The following is a 21,969-nucleotide window of genomic DNA, read 5'->3' on the forward strand; positions in this document are numbered from 1 at the left end:
AGAAATTAATTTAGAAGGGGAAATGTGAAATGTTTCAGTTGATTCCAGGGGGCTTAGATAAACTCACATGCTAATTTTAATCAAATTTGGTTTACAGAATGGCAAAAGTAGACAGCTTTTCCCTCCCTAGTGCCTCATTGCCTCTGGGAGCCAGTTTTTACCAATCTTTATGAGTTTACAAACTGTATGACTCTCATCCTGTCTGACTTGAAGCCTTCCTGCAGGAGGCCTCCCTCTAGGTTTCTGGTTTCTGGTCTAACTTCTCAGCCCTGCCTCCACCAATATCTCTATGTAGTCTCTGAAGCCTTAACCAACCTTTGTGCTTCTCAAAAATGAGCAGTGAAACTGGGAATATGAACCAGAGAGCTGTGACTCTCGAGCACTGGAAAACTTGTCATTATTTAGTTTCTTTTGGATTTCAATACAAAGATGCTATGCAATCGGAAAGGAAAACCTGGGGCTTTAAAGAAATGTGCAGCCACACGAATGGCATTAGACCATTCTTTCTGGGCCTCCTTAGAGACAGAAGTTCTCACTTCTCAGTCTTATGGATTCTGAGTGGAAAACCTTGGGAAACACAGTCCCAGTCCACCGGTTGTACGTGTTCTGGAGTCAGTCCTGGGCCATGGATCCAAGAGGCAGTTCACCAGCTGAGAGTCAAAATGGGGTTTTGATCATAACTTCACCGCCGAGCCCTCCAATTTTTCTACTGGATCTAATTGATAATCTGATGCCTGGGCAGCTTGGCCAGGGCCTGGCATCTGCCCAGCTCTCCTTGCCTTGTCTTTCTGCTCCTGGTGCTCTCCTGGTGTGTGACCTCCGATGGACCAGCCTCCTTTTCACTGGCCTTTATGTAAGATCTCAGTCCCCATCCCCTCTTCCAGTGGGCTCATGCCACATTTTCTCTTTCTGTATGCTGTCACATTCAAGACTCATGGCGATGGGGACTAATTTGGGTCAGGTCTCACCCACCCCCAGACTGCCCAGGCTGCCTGATTACTAATCACTCTGGTTTTCACTCCCACATTTGTTTCTGACACCTGGGGATTTTCCTTTTCTTCTTACCTGCTCAGCTTTGTCCTTTGTTATTGATTCCTGAATGACACTCATGACCTTGATAGCCATGCATGCCCCATTCCTGATAGTCTGCCCAGGGGGTCACAAGTCACACCAAGTCACACTTGAAAAATACAAGGGTGGAGGGTGCATGCCTGGGCAAAGACAGAGCAGGGGCGAGGGGAATGGAGGTTGCAAACCTTGGTTTAACACTTTTAGCAGAAACCAGAGGGAAAAATCTGACTGTACAAAGAAACTCATGAGTCTGACCTTAGACAAACAGAATTTTTGTGGGTGAAATTCTATTCTTTCACAATAAAAAAAAGTAATAGGAGCATTTATTGAGTAATTTCCCAGAAATATGGACAGAGTCATAAATAGTTTGGGGACAGTAACAAATTTGTCTAGGTAGAAATGCTGGATTTTTAGTTATCAAACTGCATCCTAGTAGAATGTTACATTCCCAGAAAAGATCAGTATAGAAGCCTGAAAGAAAAACAATACATTACACATTGTTCTGGCTGAGACTTAGACATTAGTAAGGAGTGAGTCTTTGTGAAACAGTGCAACATATATTGATTGAGTACTTAATTTGTGCCAGACAGGATTCTAGGTACCAGGGCTCCGCATCCATGAACAAAACAAAAGTCCCTGCTCTCATGAGCTAACATTCCAGTTGAGAATGTTACAAAAACAAACAAGTATATAATACAATGTCAAGGAATAATAGATGCTTGAAAAGGAGTAAAGCAGGGTTCGGGGTATGCATGGTTAGATAACATCGCCGACTCAATGCACATGAATTTGAGCAAACTCCAGGAAATAGGAATGGACAGGGAAATCTGGCCATGCTGCAGTCCTTGGGGTCACAAAGAGTTGGACATGACTTAGAGACTAAACAACAACAACAAAGTAGGGATGCTACTTTAAACAGGGTGAATAGATGCTCTTTCTGATAAAGTAACTTGAGTGAAAAGAGTATCCGGGAAGCATATTCCAGGTAGAGGGAATAGCCAGTGCAAGAGCCCTAAGGCAGGAGTCTCAGTGTATTCAAAGGGCAGTAAGACGGTCTTGGTGACTGGAGTGAATTCTGAGTGATGGTAAGGGCTCTCAAGGTCACTGTAAGAACTTTGCCTGTGATCAGAGGAAGATGGTAGGGCATAAAACAAGTTCAGAAATGACACAGATTCACAAATGTTACATACCCAAGCTGTTGCAAATTCAAGTCTGTTACATTCACAGTGGCAATTAGTAGTTAGTGACTACTGAAAGCAACATTTCTGAACCCAGGAAACATTGCATTGTGTGTGCATGTGCTCAGTGTGTGTGTGCATGCTCAGTCATGTCCGACTCTTTGTGACCCCATGGACTGTAGCCCTCCAGGCTCCTCTGTCCATGAGGATTCTCTGCCATTTCCTTCTCCGGGGGATCTTGCCGACCCAGGGATCGAACTCACGTCTCTGTGTCTCCTGCATTGGCAGGCGGGTTCTTTACCACTGCGCCACCTGGGAAGCCCTGTTGAGGTTTCTCCAAATCCTTGGTCTTTCTGACCCTGCCCTGTGTGCTCTCATCATGGTGGGCTGGGGACTGACTTTCCCAACTGCCTGGTCACATGAGCCCAGGGGCCTTTGGGGAGAGCCTCTCAGATAATTATCTACATTCCCTGTGTAAATACAAATAGTAACACTCAGACACATGGGTATCTGGTGAAAATGAGACCATCAGTGGTGATATTGGTGGGTGGTAAAGCAGGATGAAAGCCAGAACCTTTAAAGTCAATGACCTATAGGAAGCCTAGATGATTTTCTAAAACCTCTTATATCTTGAAATAATGTGGACTGAGATTCAGAGCAATATAAAACAAATAAAAATCCTTAGTGGTTAAGTGCAAACCAACAAGGCATTTAAAAAATCTAGGTAAAACGTGTGGCAGTTCAGATGGGAACTAGAAATTAGGTTCTAGCAGTGTTATTTCTGGATGATTTTAGAGAATATGTCATCCCAGAAGGTGGCTGGAGTTTTCACTAGGAACCAAGGCTGGAGACATGGTGGGTTAGACTAGGCTGCAGCATTGTCACCAACTTCCCTGATTCCAAAGGCAGGTTGCAACAGGGGCTGTTTCTCTGCTGGTCTTTGCACCTAGGGCACCTTGCATGGAGCCAGCACACATATGAACGCTCAAGGAATGTTGCTGCTTCATCGCCTGCCAGGAATAATGTACGGGGTGGGGGAAGGGGTTCCTGAGAAGCTGCCACCAACTATTACCACACCATATTGATCACTTCCTGGACATTTCACACATCACAGTTTTAACAATTAAAAACCATACATATCTTTCTTTGGACTGTGCAACATTTTTAAAAATTGGCAACATTGGACCCATGTTTCTACATAACAACTGGTCAGCACAGAGTAGGGAAACTTCTCTTTAGAAAAGGGTTGAGTGGTCTAGTGATTAAAAAATTCACCTGCCAGTGCAGATGACATGAGTTCGATCCTTGGTCCAGGAACTAAATTCCCACCATGCTGCGGGGCAACTAAACCCATGAGCCACAACTACAGAGTCCATACCCTAGAGCCCATGAGCTACAACTACTGAAGCCCACACCTCCCAGAGTCTGTGCTCTGCAAGAGGAGAAGCCACACACAATGAGAAGACCGCTCACTGCAAGGAAGCTGCTGCTGCTGCTGTTGCTAAGTTGCTTCAATCGTGTCCAACTCTGTGCGACCCCATAGACGGCAGCCCACCAGGCTACCCCCTCCCTGGGATTCTCCAGGCAAGAGTACTGGAGTGGGTTGCCATTCCCTTCTCCACACTGCAAGGAAGAGTAGCCCCCAGTTGTGGCAACTAGAGAAAGCCCACGCAGCAGTGAAGAGCCCAAACACCACAACAAAAACCCAGTAGAGCCAAAAATCAATCAATAAATAGAAAGGGGCTGTGCTCTCCAGTTGGCCAGACTCCGCTGACTTGATTGGCCCCAAAGGCATTTGAGCTTGCAGCCTCTGACATACACTCTCTTGTTTAGTCCTTGCAAAGAGCTCTATGAAGTAAATTGATGCTCTGGGGATGAGAAAACTGAGGTGAGGCTCCCAGATGTTGAGTACCTTCCCAGCATCAGGGCAGGACACTGTCTGCGGTCTCTTCAGCTGGTGCTGCTTCTGCTCTGCCCACTACTGCTGCAGTTATGACAAGGGACCCATGTAACTCCATGCTTCTAGGATTTAAGCATTTTCAGTCTGCATCTCACAATTCTACAGTCACTCTGAAAAATCTAGAAATAATATATTACTAGCTCACTGTGTGATCTGAGCAAGGCCAGAGATTTTTGACAGAAAAAGCAACAATGAGCGGTTGGGGATGTCCTCCAGCCCTAACAGACTCTACAGGAGATAAGACTGCACTTTCAAAGGCTCCACATGAGGCAAAAGATGACAACAAGTGCCTTACTTACATTTTGGTGATGAGGCAGAGCCAAGGACTCTCAAGGGTTTATTTTCCTTAAAAAGTAAGGTCTGGTCTGAACTGCCAAGATCCATCACTCTGTTCTGTCCCCCCAGTTCTCTACCAGACTTCTCTCATAATGAGCTCTTAGAGGGACTGCAGCCTGTTCTATCTCAAAGTCATCAAGTCTAAGACAGTATAAACTGTAAGACAAATCTTTATCTTAAGGGGCTCTAACAAAGGAAAGATGGAAGCATGCCTTAATGATAAGCATTCATATTGTATGAATCCAGTCGCACCAACTTTCTTTGCTTTAAAATTTCTTTTCTCCATCCTCAGAAATTGGGCCATGTGCCTACCCTTCATCTGCATTCCTTAGCATAATATTGGTGACCTTTACACATCATGTTAGTGACAAGGTCTATTATAGCATCACTTACTTACGTGTCCTACAGCACTTGTTTTTGCTTTGCAAAATATGAGATTGTGGTCATTCTTCCTCTAAGGAATATCTGTTTCACTAATATAAAATTTATGTCCCACTGCTCTGTTTCCTTGCTTTTCTGTACAGATAATTTTTGTTTCAATGCCAAATCATAGCATTATCATGAAAAGCCTTATTGAGGTAAAATGGGCATGTGATAAACTGCACATACTTAAAAGGTACCATTTGATAAGTTTGACATAATGTATACAACTGTGAGGGCTTTACTAACAAATGTATCTGCTCAGTGGTAAAGAATCTGCGTGCGGTGCAGGAGACCCGGGTTCAGTCCCTGGATTGGGAAGATGCCCTGGAGTGGGGAATGGCAACCCACTCCAGTATTCTTGCCTGGAGAATCCCATGGACAAGAGGAGCCTGGTTGGCTGTGGTCCATGGGGTCACAAAGAGTCGGAAACAACTGAAGTGACTAAGCAGCAGCAGCAGCATACATCTGTGAAACCATCATCACAAACAAGGCATTAATAATAAAACTACCGACCTCAAAGTTTCTCCTGCCCCTTGGTAATCTCTGTCTCTCAACCATGCTGTTCCTCCACCACCTTGTACAGGCCACCAATGACCTGCTTTCTGTTAGAATAGAGCAGTTTGCCTTTTTTAGAACTTTATATAAATGGAATCATACAGCAGATATTGTTTTTTTGCCTGGCTTCTTTCACTCAGAAGTTATCATGGATTCATCATTGGTGCATTGACACATTCATTCCTTTAAAAATAGTTTTATTGTGATGTTATTTACATGCCATAAAATTCACCTGATTTATTATAGAATTCAATGATTTTAAGTATACTTACAGAGTTATGCAAACTTCACCAAAATCTAATTGTAGAACATTTTCACCACCCCCAAAAGAAAACTTATGCCCATTTACAGTCACTGCCATTTCCACCCAGCCCTAGGCAACTTCTAGTCTACTTTTTTCCTCTATAGGTTTGCCTTTTCTTGACATTGCTTATAAGTGGATTAATATAGTATGTGGTCTTCTGTCTGGCTTCTTTGGCTTAGCATGTTTTCAGGGTTCCTGTATGTTGAAACACGTATCAGTGTTTCATTCCTTCTTATAGCTGAAAAGTATTCTAATTTATGGAAATAGCATTTAGATTATTTCCACCTTTGGCTATCAGGAATAATGCTGCTGCAAACATTTTCATGCAAGTTTCTGTGTGAACATATATTTTCATTTCTCTTGAGTATAAACCTAGGAATGAAATTTCTGGGTGACAGTAACACTATGCTTAACATTCTGAGAAAACTGCCAAACTATTTTCCAAAGCTACTGTACCATTTTATTAATACCTTCCCTTTAGCAATGAACAAAGGTTCCAGATTGGGGCCTCCTGCCAACAGCCATGCTGAGCTGAGCTGTCTTTGACGTGGCCCTGCAGTCCTCAAGGCTTCAGATATCACAGCCATCCAACAGCTTTACTGGACTCAGGACAGACCTTGCGCCAGGAGAGAGCCTAGCTGAGCTGCCCCTCAGAAACAGATAATATGGGAGTTCCCTGGTGGTCCTGTGGTTTGGACTTGGCACTTTCACTGCTACGGCTCAGTTTCAATACCTGGTCAGGAAACTAAGATCATGCAAGCCAGGCATGTGGCACAGTGTGCCGCCCCCGCCCACCCCCGCCGCCCTGCCTACCCTCCCTCTGTCCCTCAAAAAAAAAAAAAAGGAAAGAAAGAATCCCAGATGGTAAATGTTTGTTGTTTTAAGCTACTAAGGTGTAGGGAATTTGTTAGACAGCCTAAGATTACTAATATATAGGGAATGGCTAAGGGGTGGAGGGCATAGGACAACCTGGCTTGGGGTGGTGCTGCCCATTGCCCCTCCCCCGCGTGACTGCGGGGCATCCACAGGAACCCCGAGAGACACCTCTTTAGGGCGGTCATCCAGCCTGGGTGCCTTAGACCAGGAACAGACAGTGAGGACAGAGGGATGGCAGTCTTGCTGGAAGGCTGTTAGGGAGGAACGGAGCAGCCGTGCCCTTGATCACCCCTGTGTGAACTGAGGAGCTGAATCTCCAGGGGCCCTGGTCTCAGTGCCCCGGACAGTGCCTGTTGCCAGGGACCCCAGGGGCACCTGCTGGGAGGCTGGAGGTGGGGCAGGGCCCTGAGGCCTCATTTGCCACAGAATACCTGCAACTGGTCCCAGGTCAGGGTCAGTGGGGACGGGGAATGGGAGGCAACAAGAGAACTGAAAGCCCTGAGGACAAGTTTCAGCTATTCCTCAGAGTAAGCGGCTCCTGGGGTGAAATGATGCCTAGTGCTGGGCCCCTCTCTGCTGCCGGCCCTGCAGGACGGGCGGCAGAAGGGGCTTCAGTCACCCACAATCTCCTCACAAGACCCTTGGAGGGAGAGTCTCTTCAGAGGCAAATCGCATCTGCCCTGGGTGAGCCCTTACATGTCTCCCCTGGGCTCTGGCAGCAGAGATCACATCCTATTTACCCAGCCTCCCCCGTGGCTCCTGGAAGGAACCCAGAATTATTGGAACCCAGAAGCCTTGAAGAACATCCCTCAGTCAAAGCCACTGGGTGTGCAGGGGAGGAAAGGGCAGCTCATGGGCAGTCTTTTGCAGTGTCTTCATCATTTCCATATTTAACCCCTTTCTCCTGGATTCACTGGCCATGGGCTCTATACTACTAAGAGTCTTGGGTACTAAGTCTTAGTGCCCTGGTGGCAGCACTGAGGGGACCCCAGAATGAGGGTCGGGTGGGTCATGGGCAGTGAATGAATGAGAGGCTTATCGCCTGGGGTAGGAGCAGGGGTTTTGGAGTCAGTCAGACCTGAGTGCAGTTTTGATTTTGTCCCTCACTCACTGGCTGTGTGATCTTGGGGAAGCAATTTAACCTCTTTGAACATCAGTTTCCTTCTAAAACAGGAATACTACAGCCTGTTTTGCAGTATTGGTATGAGGATTAGCAAAAATGCATACGATTTAGAATACCTAGGAGCTCAAATGAAGAAGGCAATGACAACCCACTCCAGTACTCTTGCCTGGCAAATCCAATGGACGGAGGAGCCTGGTAGGCTGCAGTCCATGGGGTCATGAAGAGTCGAACATGACTGAGCGACTTCATTTTCATTTTTCACTTTCATGCATTGGAGAAGGAAATGGCAACCCACTCCAGTGTTCTTGCCTGGAGAATCCCAGGGATGGGGGAGACTGGTGGGCTGCCGTCTCTGGGGTTGCACAGAGTTGGACATGACTGAAGCAACTTAGCAGCAGCAGTAGCTGCTGGAGCTCAAAAATAGCACAGGCTATCAGTTCAGTTCAGTCTCAGTCGTGTCTGACGCTTTGAGACCCCATGGACCGCAGCATGCCAGGCCTCCCTGTCCATCCCCAACTCCCAGAGTTTACCTAAACTCATGTCCATTGAGTCGATGATGCCATCCAACTATCTCATCCTCTGTCGTCCCCTTCTCCTGCCTTCAATCTTTCCCAGAATCAGGGTCTTTTCAAATGAGTCAGCTCTTTGCATCAGGTGGCCAAAGTATTGGAGTTTCAGCTTCAACATCAGTCCTTCCAAAGAATATTCAGGACTGATTGCCTTTAGGATGGACTGGTTGGACCTCCTTGCAGTCCAAGGGACTCTCAAGAGTCTTCTCCAACACCACAGTTCAAAAGCATCAATTCTTTGGTGCTCAGCTTTCTTCACAGTCCAACTCTCACATCCATACATGACTACTGGAAAAACCATAGCCTTGACTAGACGGACCTTTGTTGGCAAAGTAATTTCTGTGCTTTTTAATATGCTTTCTAGGTTGGTCATAACTTTTCTTCCAAGGAGTAAGTGTCTTTTAATTTCATGGCTGCAGTCACCATCTGCACTGATTTTGGAGCCCAGAAAAATAGTCAGCCACTGTTTCCACTGTTTCCCCATCTATTTGCCATGCTCTTGAGAGTCCCTTGGACTGCAAGGAGCTCTAACCAGTCCATTCTGAAGGAGATCAGCCCTGGGATTTCTTTGGAAGGAATGATGCTAAAGCTGAAACTCCAATACTTTGGCCACCTCATGTGAAGAGTTGACTCATTGGAAAAGACTTTGATGCTGGGAGGGATTGGGGGCAAGAGGAGAAGGGGACGACAGAGGATGAGATGGCTGGATGGCATCACTGACTCGATGGACTTGAGTCTGAGTGAACTCTGGGAGTTGGTGATGGACAGGGAGGCCTGGCGTGCTGCGATTCATGGGGTCACAAAGAGTCGGACACGACTGAGCAACTGATCTGATCTGCTCTGATGGGACCAGATGCCATGATCTTCATTTTCTGAATGTTGAGCTTTAAGCCAACTTTTTCAGTCTCCTCTCTCACTTTCGTCAAGAGGCTCTTTGGATCTTCTTCACTTTCTGCCATAAGGGTGGTGTCATCTGCATGTCTGAGGTTATTGATATTTCTCCTGGCTATCCTGATTCCAGCTTGTGCTTCATCCAGCCCAACGTTTCTCATGATGTACTCTGCATATAAGTTAAATAAGCAGGGTGACAATATACAGCCTTATTGTACTCCTTTTCCTATTTGGAACCAGTCTGTTGTTCTATGTCCAGTTCTAACTGTTCCTTCCTGACCTGCATACAGGTTTCTCAAGAGGCAGGTCAGGCGGTCTGGTATTCCCATCTCTTTCAGAATTTTCCACCAGTTTGTTGTGACCCACCATAGTCAAAGGCTTTGGCATAGTCAATAAAGCAGAAATGGATTTTTTTCTGGAACTCTCTTGCTTTTCCTATGATCCAACAGATGTTGGAAATTTGATCTCTGGTTCCTCTGCCTTTTCTAAATCCAGCTTGAACATCTGGAAGTTCACATATTGCTGAAGCCTGGCTTGGAGAATTTTGAGCATTACTTTACTAGCATATGAGATGAGTGCAATTGTGCGGTAGTTTGAGCATTCTTTGGCATTGCCTTTCTTTGGGACTGGGATGAAAACTGACCTTTTCCAGTCCTGTGGCCACTGCTGAGTTTTCCAAATTTGCTGGCATATTGAATGCAGCACTTTCACAGTATCATCTTTTAGGATTTGAAGTAGCTCAACTGGAATTCCATCACCTCCACTAGCTTTGTTCATAGTGATGCTTCCTAAGCCCCACTTGACCTCACATTCCAGGATGTCTGGCTCTAGGTCAGTGATCACACCATCGTGATTATCTGGGTCGTGAAGATCTTTTTTGTACAGTTCTTCTGTGTATTCTTGCCACCTCTTCTTAATATCTTCTGCTTCTGTTAGGTCCATACTGTTTCTGTCCTTTATTGAACCCATCTTTGCATGAAATATTCCCTTGGTATCTCTAATTTTCTTGAAGAGATCTCTAGTCTTTCCCATTCTATTGTTTTCCTCCTTGCTATTCTTTGGAACTCTGCATTCAAATGGATATATCTTTCCTTTTCTCCTTAGCTTTTTGTTTCTCTTCTTTTCACAGCTATTTGTAAGGCCTCCTCAGACATGGTTGTTAATATTATAGTAATTTTAACACTAACTAGAGGGTGTGAGAACATCTCTGGATATTTCATATATGCTACTATTACTTAGTTTTGGAGGTAATCTTACTGCCATTGTTTTCATTCTAGACAGAAAGGAAATTCTCATAAACACCTAAAGGGAGAGAGGAAGTTATAACTGTCATGAACAGCCTTAGTAATAAAAGGAGAGGAAACACACACACACACAACCTCAAACCAAAAACACAGGTCCTTGCCAAGGATCCTGGTTACAAAAGGCAGTTGCATTCTTGGAAAATGAATGGAATGACTCTGGTCCCAGTCGATGTCTAGCAGTGTTCTGGGAAGACATAGCCCTGGTCTTTGGGACACTCTCAGTGCATGTGCGAGAATAAACGCAGTCTGTTGCTAGAGAAGTTCCAGATGAATGGGACTGATGGCCATGGAAATTGATGCTGATAAATCCTGGGGAGTATTCTCTCTTCTCTCAGCAGAACTTCATTTTGATAGTTTTGGGGCTTAGAATTTAAATACTAGTGTTTTCGTTTTGCTTTGACAATTTGAATGAAATTTCTTCACTAGTGAATCTAATAGGGATTTTAAATTATTCAGATTAGAAAACACATTTTTGGTGAATTACAGACTTGGAAAACAAAATTAAAACTAGATTAATTAACTTGTTCTAAATTGGCTTTTCCCTAGCTGTCCACTAGACGGCGAGATGGGACCACTCTAATCCCACTAGTTCAGAAGCGGCTCTTCCTACTATAGGATTAAAGTGAGGAAATTATTTTTGTTTTGGTTTCATCTAAAACTTTTCTTTTCCTTTCAGAATAGAAAGTTAAACACTTTATGCACAACTTTTTAAGGGCCCTTTCTAGTACTAAATGAGGGCTAAATGGAGGTATGCCGTTTCCTGGTCTGAAGGCCTGAACCCCAGGCGTTCTCCTCTTATCTCTGAGGAACAGTTGACGGTACCAGTAGTGAAAGCTTACCCTAAATCAGGTGCTGTGCTAAGAGCTTCATCTTACTCATTCCTCACAGGGAGACAAGAAAGTGTCATTTTCATTAAATGCTACCGTTTTCACTTGTGGACATTTTGTAGGTAAGTGCTTTGAGGTAAAAATTTCAAATGTGACTACCTCAACCAGGCGAAGAATCTGACTGCGAGACTGAATGTAGGAAGAGACCTCTTTTTGGGTGCTCAGGTTTTCACTCCTGGCAATGACATCTAAAGGGACAGAGCTATGTATTTCTGCACAAAGAGGCAGGAAACATCTGGATAAGTGAATTAGCACAAAGCCTGGCCCAGAAATGAAAACCAGAAGCTATGGGACAGAGGGGCCTGTGATTACAATTACCAGAAGCAAAGCGGTGCCTTCCTCTCCAGCCTGATTAAGAACCCAAATAAGTCCGCACTGTGTCCTTTATTCAGCATCTACAGGTGCCAGGCATGGTGCTGCTTGCCTTGTGATTGAATCCTCATTTACTCCTCGAAATTACCATTTAATGCAGGTGTTGTGAAGGTGGAAAGAAGCACAAGGCAATTCTACTGTCATCAAGATTATTTACTCAGTCTTATCTCTGCAGTCAACATTCAGCTCAGGGAAGTGGTGACTAAAGTAGAAATATAATGGTCCTTCCCTTGCAGTGAAAATACTTCCATTGCTAAGTTATAGAAACTAGTCTCAGAAAAAAATAGTTTTTTCAGCCTGAGTATTCAAACTTTGGAGTTTTCTGGTGACCAGTCAACATCTAAACGGAATTTGAAAACATTTCTATGGCATTGGATTCAATAGAGAAAAACCTTTGAAACATGGAGAGAAATCAACCTCATTCAGGTTGAGATCCACATAGACTAACTTTGTAAAAGTGTTTTCTCCTGTGATTTAGCTAAACTAAGAACTAGTTGAGTTTGCCCAGCTGGGAGAAAAATCAAGACTCAGAAAGGAATTTTCTCTAGGTGTTTTATTTATGAATTCATCCATTCAAGTTCAACTACTTCCTATTACAAAACCAGGTTAAATTGGGACTTTATAATTTTAAGGCCTAAGTCATGTCATGGCATTTCTCTCTTCAAAACCCTCTAATGCCTCGGTGTGCTCAGTTGCTTAGTTGTGTCCAATTCTTGGCAGTCCCATGGACTGTAACCTGCCAGGCTCCTCTGCCCTCCAGGCTCCTCTGTCCATGGAATTTACAGGCAAGAATACTGGAGTGGGTTGCCATTTCCTGCTCCAGGGGATCTTCCTGTCCCAGGGATTGAACCCTCATTTCTTGCATCTCCTGCTTTGTGTGTGTGTGCTCTGTTGTGTCTGACTCTTTGCGATCCCATGGACTGTAGCCCACCAGGTTCCTCTGTCCATGGGATTTCCTAGGCAAGAATACTGGAGTGGGTTGCCATTTCCTCCTCCAGGAAATATTTCCAACCTGAGGATCTTCCTGGCCCAGGGATCAAACCCATGTCTCCTGCATTGTCAGGCATATTCTTTACCATTGAGGCACTAAGGAAACCCAACATGTCAAACAAACTTGGCTCACGTAAGGATCAGGCTTGAACCTGTGACCTTGACCTTATTAGCACTGCACTCTAACCAACTAACTGGCCAGGATCTCCTACATTGGCAGGCAGATTCTTTACCACTAGCACCACCTAGCAAGCCCCTTTAATGCCTCACCGCATCCCTAAAACCAAAGTTCTCCTAAAACCCTATGTAGTTTGGTTCTGCGTTATCATATTTCTTTAACTTCATCTGGTTTCTTCCTTTCTATTTTAATACATCAATTCTACATCTGAGAAGAGATTGCTCTCTGAATTCCCCCCATCTCTTTCAGTTTTCTCCATTAGGAGTCAGCAAATACAACAAATACATTTGGGTGGATCAAATGCCCATTTTTGTACAGCCAACAAGAATGGTGTTTACATTTTTAAATGGTTCAAAAAAGCCTCCAGAAAACTGTTTCATGACATGAAAATTATATGAAGTTCAAATTCTGGCATCGGTGAATAAAATTTTATTGGAACATAGCTTAGGCCATTTCAAGGGATCCCCAACATGTATTCTGAGCACAGAGGAGCCCTAGATATAGGAATTGTAGATATAGCAATTGTAGGAAAAAAAAAAAAAAGGCTTTGCTAAGCCACATGTCTCCTTGTAACCTAGTGGTTGGTCACCTGTTTCCTCCAAGGGAATTTTGATGTGGTCTCTCTATATATGTATTACATATGTATGTAAATAAGTATATAGATTATATTTAGTATAAGGAAGAACTATTAATCTTCATAATTTTACTATTAATGATCCTAGCAGGGTACCACTTTGGAGACTTTTTGGCATATTTACTTCTAGTCTTTTATATATAAATTTACACATATATAATTACTTCTAAGCTTAGCTGTGAATTTTATTTTTTAAATATTTGTTATTTATTTGTTCATTTGACTACCCTGGGTCTTAGTTGCAGCGTGTGGGATCTTTGACCTTCATTGTGTGTGGCTCATGTGTTCTTTTGGTCGTGGTTGTGACATGGGATCTCCTGGTTGCGGACTGTGGGATCTAGTTCCCTGACCAGGGATCGCACCAGGGCACTCTGCATTGTGAGCATGGAATCTTAGCCACTGAACCACCAGGGAAGTCCCTAAATTTTCATTAAATACTTTTATCTAGAAGAAAATACTAATTCTCACTCTCCTAGATATCCTCACTTGAAAATTACCTTTAAAATATCATTTTTAGCATAAATTATAAGATATATATTTATTTTTGAAAATTTAGGTTGTGAAAATAAATAAGGAAAATGAAATTACCATCAGTCTCCTCACCCATAGACAAGCACCAGCAATATTTAGTCACACATAAACATTCATATTTAATATCCAATATCTCAAACCTCCTTCTAGGTTTCCTGGGTCTATCTCCGAAACTTCAGTAGATGCCAAACTCTGCAGATCCTGTATTAGGAGCTATGTTGAAAATCAGAAAGTAGAATGCCAAGTAAATCTACTTGGCAAAAAGCCTCTAGCCAATGCTAAAATGACTGAAAACATGCTCAAATTTGTCTGTCTCTCCCAAGTAAGAAGGAGAGACTTCATGACACATATAGCCCAGAGGTTTCTCCATAAATATACAGTCTTACTGCACATGCTGTTTTTATGGCTTGCTTTCCCCACTCAGCAATATATCATGAACAGCTCCCCACTTAATGTTATCATAATTCTTCTAAAATCTGTTTTTTAATAGCTGTGGAATATTCCATTCTAAAGATAAAAACATAGTTGGTTTAGTCCCCTCTACTAATGAACACTCAGGTTGTTTGTAAACTTTAATCTGTTCTAATAATCATAAGCATCTTTGGGCATTATTTCCAATAATATAAATGTGGACTTGCTTGGTTCCACTGTATACAGACAGTAAGGGGCTGATGCATGTTTCCAAGATTCCTTAGAGCAAGGTTAAATTCTCACTTTAGCCTACCTACGTTATCATTTTACAAAAAATCCTTTGTCAGTTGAACAAACAAAACAATTCTATCTCATTGATGTTATAACTTGAAGCTGGTTGATAACTAAGGAGATTGAACATATCTTCATATGCTTATTAGTCATTTGTACTTCTTTTATGAACTGCCTATGTCCTTTGTCTTTTATTTATTAATGTGCAAGTGCTCATTTTACATCAAGGACACTAACATTTTGTAATATGGGTGCATGCTCAGTTGCTTCAGTTATGTCCGACTCTTTGTGACCCCATGGTCTGCAACCTGCCAGGCTCCTCTGTCCATGGGATTCTCCAGGAGAGAATACTGGAGTGGGTTGCCATGCCCTCCTCCAGGAGATATTCTTGACCCACTGATCAAACCTGTGTCTCCTGAACTGCAGGGAGATTCTTTACCGCTGAGCCACTGGGTGGATATACTGTGAATATTTCCCTCAGCTTCCATTTGTCTTGTAATTTTTAAAATGGTGTACTCTATCATTATTTCTCCTTGTTTTATTCTTAGAAACTGCACCCCCATACCAACACACACACATCAAGATTCCATGAGGCAAATAGCCCAGCAGTCTGTGTTTCTAATCACTATGCCCTACAGCCCTCCACAGAAGGTACAGACCTAGCTATTGCATCAGCATTGCTTCTATGGGAAAGCCCAAGAGCTTCAATACCGGGTGTACCCGACCCATGGGGTGAAACCCCCATGTAAGGCCTGCTCCCTCCTCACCGAACCCAGCATTAGGACTTCTGAAGGTACGAGACAGTAAAGATGGGGCTGTCAGAGGAGCACAAGGCCCTAAGTGAACGCTGTACCAAACATGCTCATAGATGCCCCTCAGAGAGGGAATCAGAGGGTCACCTTCCTCACTCCCAGGCTGGTGTGATGACTCCGGGTATGAAACAACAGCTGCAGGTTATGTGACGGAAGCTTCCTGGGGGTCAGCCCTGAGCCAGCTCTGACCGTTTCTGCGTCACTCACTGGCTCCTCACTGAACCTGTGCAGGAGGGTCTAGTGTCCTCACTTTACAGACGAGGAAACCAAGGCCTGAGAGGCCCAGTCACCCCACACTGGCAGCAGCGGAGCTGGTGCAACCGAGGCTGGGCCTACTGGTGCCTAGCTGAGAGGGGAACTTGTCCTGAGGGCCAAACACTGGCGAGCTCAATAAGCCCCGAGCCTCCGTTTCTTCACACCCCAGAATCTTGGCACGTCTGTGGGGATTAAGTAAGACTAGGTCCTCTGCTGTCCCTCCTCACTCTAAGATCATTCTATAAATATATTTCTGTTTTTAAAAAATTGATGGTGTGGTTTTTGGTCTAATCACAACTTGCTTCTTATTTCTCACAAGAAGCAAAGGCCATAGGCCTTTCAGTTAATGTGTGACTGCATGCACAGTAGGATGGCAAGGAGAAGGAATCGGCGTGGGCTGGAGAGGTCCTGGAGGTGAGGTCTGAACTGTCCTCTCTAAGAAGTGAGGACTTGCAGCAAGACAGGAGGGTAATCCAAGAAGGAGGAAACAGGAGCAGGGGCTAGGAGTCCTGGCTACACGCAGGGCCCTGTGGGAACGAGGCTGCTGTGGCAGGGGGAGCCCAAATGCAGGAGATGGTCATTGTGCCAGGCGGTGGTGGGACCCAGGGAAAGGTGCAGGAGACTGAGTTGGCCAACAGGGCAGGGAATGTCAGGAGCCTGTTTCGTTCACTACAGAATAGGTCTTAAGGCTTCAGACGTACAAAAACATGCTCTTAGTTTCACATCCTTCTTCTGTTTGATTAGGTGTTCCATTATTGCTTAATAAATCCCTAAATACTATAAATAGTAACAACATGAAACCCTATGGACCCATACAATGACTGTGTTGAAATCATTGTGTTTTTTTAAAAGTTAATTTTTTAATTGGAGGCTAATTACTTTACCATATTGTATATTACTTTGCCAACAAAGGTCCGTCTAGTCAAGGCTATGGTTTTTCCAGTGGTCATGTATGGATATGAGAGTTGGACTGTGAAGAAAGCTGAGTGCCGAAGAATTGATGCTTTTGAACTGTGGTGTTGGAGAAGACTCTTGAGAGTCCCTTGGACTGCAAGAGCCAACCAGTCCATTCTAAAGGAGATCAGTCCTGGGTGTTTTTTGGAAGGACTGATGCTAAAGCTGAAACTCCAGTACTTTGGCCACCTCATGCGAAGAGTTGACGCATTGGAAAAGACTCTGATGCTGGGAGGGATTGGGGCAAGGAGGAGAAGGGGACGACAGAGGATGAGATGGCTGGATGGCATCACCGACTTGATGGACATGAGTTTGGGTAAACTCTGGGAGTTGGTGATGGACGGGGAGGCCTGGTGTGCTGCAATTCATGGGGTCACAAAGAATTGGACATGACTGAGTGACTGAACTGAACTGAACCAAGTGGGTTTTTGCCATACATTATGGCACCCCACTCCAGTACTCTTGCCTGGAAAATCCCACGGATGGAGGAGCCTGGTAGGTTGTAGTCCATGGGGTCGCTAAGAGTCAGACACGACTGAGCGACTTCCCTTTCACTTTTCACTTTCATGCATTGGAGGAGGAAATGGCAACCCACTCCAGTGTTCTTGCCTGGAAAATCCCAGGGACGGGGGAGCCTGGTGGGCTGCCGTCTATAGGGTCACACAGAGTTGGACACGACTGAAGCGACTTAGCAGCAGCAGCAGCAGACATGAATCAGCCATGGGTGTACATGTGTTCCTCATCCTGAACCCCCCCTCCCACCTCCCTCTCCATCCCATCCCTCAGGGTCATCCCAGTGCACCAGCCCTGAGCACCTTGTCTCATGCGTCGAACCTGGACTGGTGATCTGTTTCACATTTTTTTAAAGCATTAATTTAACAATCTGATGAAATAGACACTCTCCTGGTTTTAAGGCAGTTAACACTTGAGAATTTTGCTCAGGGGCCAAATTTCCATCTGTTTCTCCATCTCTCCTGTGTCTGTTTCTGGTCTCTATGATCACTTGATTTGTCTTCTATTTCTAACATTTTCTTTTTTCCTTAAGAACTATTTCAACTGGTTTATGGCAGTAGGTAGAACACAAATAAATTATTATTGAAATTTCCTTAGATATATGGTCTTCAATGTCTCATTATACTGAATAATGACAAAAATAGGTCTTCATACATAAAACCTTTTGGACACAGAATCTGAAGTCCTTTGTACACCCAACTTATTAAACCTAATTCAAGTTAACAATCCCTGCATTTGTAGGTATAGCATTTTAAGGATTAAAAATGTGGGAATTTTTTTTTGTTAATGTGCATTATTTTCTTTGAGCTACTAAATTCCTGACAGTGAGTGCTTTTTTTTTTTTTTTCAATCTCAAATACCTGGCACAGTACCTATGGTGTAGGTAGGTTTCCAACAAACTCTTACTGAAAGAATGAATGAATGAAGTCAGAAATAACAATTCTGTGAACAGAAATATGTACTAATCATTATTCTGTTTCACTGAGGAAGAAGCAGTGTTGTGAGGGAGTCATGATGACACAGGCTTGGACCTGGGACCCATTACTACAGTGCTTGCACCTGAACAAACATCTCTGTGCAACAGAACACAAACTATATGGACTAAAAATAACTGCACGTACATGCGGTTGGGGCAAATTATGAACAATAGATACAAAGAAGGCCAAAACCCAATTGTCACTTCCGAGGTGACAGGAGCAAGGGTACTATGTATGATCCCTGCACACGCAGTGTGGCCAACGGCGTGGGAAGACCACCCAAGCCACCTCTCTGCTGAACCCACTTATCTGCTCCTACTCTCATCTCATTTAAGGAAACGGCTCATCCCTGCCCACCCCTCCCCCCACCGCCACCAGACTCAGGGAGTGAGCAAGGGTACCTCTTGTTTTGTTCCCTCCTGCTGCAGCACGAATCCCAATAAAGCCTTGCCCAAATTCCTTCTCTGACCTCTAATCAATTTATATTGATTACAGAGTTCAAGGACCCTGGTTGCTAACAATGGCACTTATTTCTTCCATTAAGTGACATCCCCTTGGCAGCTTGATACTGGCCACGGTGGGAGTATTTACACCAAGAAAGTCAGCAAAGACTAAGTCAGTAGCCCCTTCCCCTCCAACCCTTGAGAGCCAGTTTTAAAATATTTGCCAACACACCATTGAAATCAGGATTCAGACTAGTTAAGTGATTTGACTGAGGTTAAAGTGCTGGCTGAGAAGTCAAGTCCAGGCTCCTGGCTCTAAGACCAGAGGCCATTAGGGAAATTGATGAGTCAAGGACGAAAGAGCAGCCAGTTTCTGACTCTGCAGCACAGCTCCGTAAGTGACAGAAACTCTATCTCCAGGACGTGGAACACAGCAGGCCCTTTTATAGCAATGGTGATGGACAGAGCATGAAGACCTAAGTTCCTTAAGGTACCATAATGCTCTACAATCCTTATACCACCAGTTCCCTTAGTAAAGACTCAGGGCTTGTCTTTGCCTATTTGTTCATTTGGCATTTCACTGCCTTTATTTTTCCATGTCAGTGAATAGAAACCTACCCTGTATGTATCTTGTGAAGAAAGTAATGGTTTATGTAGGTGTGGATTTTGTGGCTAGACATAGTTGGCAGGTCTCAAGTGGTGAACAGTGAGAAATGGTAACTAACCCAAGTTTCTGCTCGGTCCCACCTCCATGCTAAGTTGGAATTTAAAGTCTTTGGACTAAGGCTGAATCAAGAACTAATTCTCTAAATGTATTCTTTGTGGAGAGATACCCAAAGTATCTTTGCCCATGATGTAAGCTAAAGTTTCAAAGCTTATGTCACAGTCACAAAACATGAGAAGACAGCTATTCAGTAGTTCCCCGCCCCCACCCCCCATGGAGGAGATGAACAAATTGGAAGCCCTCAAATTTGAATTGATAAGTGATATAACAACTGCGAGAACACATAATTTTCCACACATAAAATGAGGGTGATAAATTCATACTTTAGGTTGTTCCCTTCCTTCTTAGGCAGATAGGATAAGCTATTACCACGAATTGGAAACATTTATATCATTAACAAGATTAATGAAACATTTATACCATTATCAGGAAGCATATATTCTTCTCAGCATTACTTGCTACAATGTGTTTCCTGAGAAAAATCTACAAAGTTGAAATTACAAGCTTTCCAATAAGTTTTTGGTGATTTGTGACTTCTGGTAACATGTTCATTTGGCTCCTGTACTGGTTTTAGCAGGGGCAAATTTGTTTAATGAGGAGGGAATGGCAACCCACTCCAGTGTTCTTGCCTGGAGAATCCCAGGGATGGGGGAGCCTAGTGGGCTGCCGTCTATGGGGTCGCACAGAGTTGGACACGACTGAAGTGACTTAGCAGCAGCAGCAGATCACCAGAAGCTAGTGGGGGAAAAAACCTTAGAATATAGGAATCTATGTAGCATTAATAATTTACAGGTAATTTTATCTTTCTTTTTCCATCCCTGGACAAGAACCAAGAATTGTCCTACCATGAAACTTGAAAGACTAAAAGTAGAAGGTAGAAAGTAGTAAAACTGATTTTTACTGTGGCTTCCAAGAGGATCATTTTAAGTTCATAGCTTTTAAACCTGCCACTTTAATGATGATTCATCAGATATTTTGAATATCAGATTGGTTTTTTTCATGAAAACGACAGTTCTTTTTCCTAATTCACATGAAACTTTCCAGACTAGAATAAGAGGCCTATAATTTGAGAGTGTTTCCATAGAGATGATATACGGCCATTCAGAGGGGCAGATTTCATTAGAGTCCTTTATTTCCCCAACAAGGAGGAACCTGGCATCACAGTGGAATGATTAAATGACTTAGTGTTTTCCTGACAGTCATATAATATCTCTTGATTCCAGTCCCCTTGTCTTCCCTTTGGATTACATTAGTGCCTTTATGGAACTTGGGGCTTGTCTCTGTTTGGGCCATGATCACAGTACAGTAGGAGAATACTTTGGATCCCTCTGCTGCTGCTGCCTCCTCACTTCAGTCGTGTCCGACTCTGTGCCACCCCATAGACGGCAGCCCACTAGGCTCCTCTGTCCCTGGGATTCTCCAGGCAAGAACACTGGAGTGGGTTGCCATTTCCTTCTCCATTGCATGAAAGTGAAAAGTGAAAGTGAATTTGCTCGGTCGTGTCCAACTCCTAGCGATCCCATGGACTGCAGCCTACCAGGATCCTCGGTCCATGGGATTTTCTAGGCAAAAGTACTGGAGTGGGGTGCCATTGCCTTCTCCGTGGATCCCTCTAGTGGTCGCTTTTTTAAATTGCAGTTCTCCACTCAAAGGTTTGTGGAATTTAGTGGGTTACCATCATAACAAAATTTTTTAAGTGAAAATATGTATTGCATTAGTAAATGTAAACGTTTCTTGGTGAAACTTTGTTTCTTTTATGCATATATTAATTCAGAGTCAAGATCGCTTTCCAGTCAGCAATGTTTAGCACCAGTGCGCTGCCTACAGCAGGATGGGATTAGGGTGAGGGGAGCAAGGCAGGGCTAAGTAAGTGTGGAGTTGGAGCCTGTCTCTAGTTTAAAACTTTGATGTTTGTTCACTGCCGGTGCCAGCCGGCAAAGTCAATCAGGTCCCGAGAACGTGCACAGCGCGGCTGAGAAAGAAAACTACAGCAAGAGACTACAACAAAGATGGGGTCGAGAGGTTCAGACACGTCTCCATGAAGGGACGCAGTCTGACACCGACTTTATTCAGCATCTTATATTTATACAGAAGAGCGTGGGAAAGACAAGACAGTTAACATTTTTTTGGTTGACGTATACATCTTACAAACAGTCACAAGAAATCTTGAGAGCATGGGAATGGCACCCTGTTATTATTTCTTACACCAGATAACATTTTTCTGTGCGTGAGAAGTTTGCACAGAACTCCAGGTGTCTGCAGTAAATAAGTGCCTAATCTCTGGGGTGGCGGGACAGAGAGCTATGTTTGCAAGCAAACCCTCAAGGACTGAGGCAGCTCCCAGAGCTGTGTCCTTCGGACAAAGGACCCCGTTCTCACGGGCAGCTCCCCGCATCTCCCTCTTTCT

Source organism: Bos indicus, chromosome 1, assembly GCF_029378745.1.
Source record: "Bos indicus isolate NIAB-ARS_2022 breed Sahiwal x Tharparkar chromosome 1, NIAB-ARS_B.indTharparkar_mat_pri_1.0, whole genome shotgun sequence".
Lineage (NCBI taxonomy): Eukaryota > Metazoa > Chordata > Mammalia > Artiodactyla > Bovidae > Bos > Bos indicus.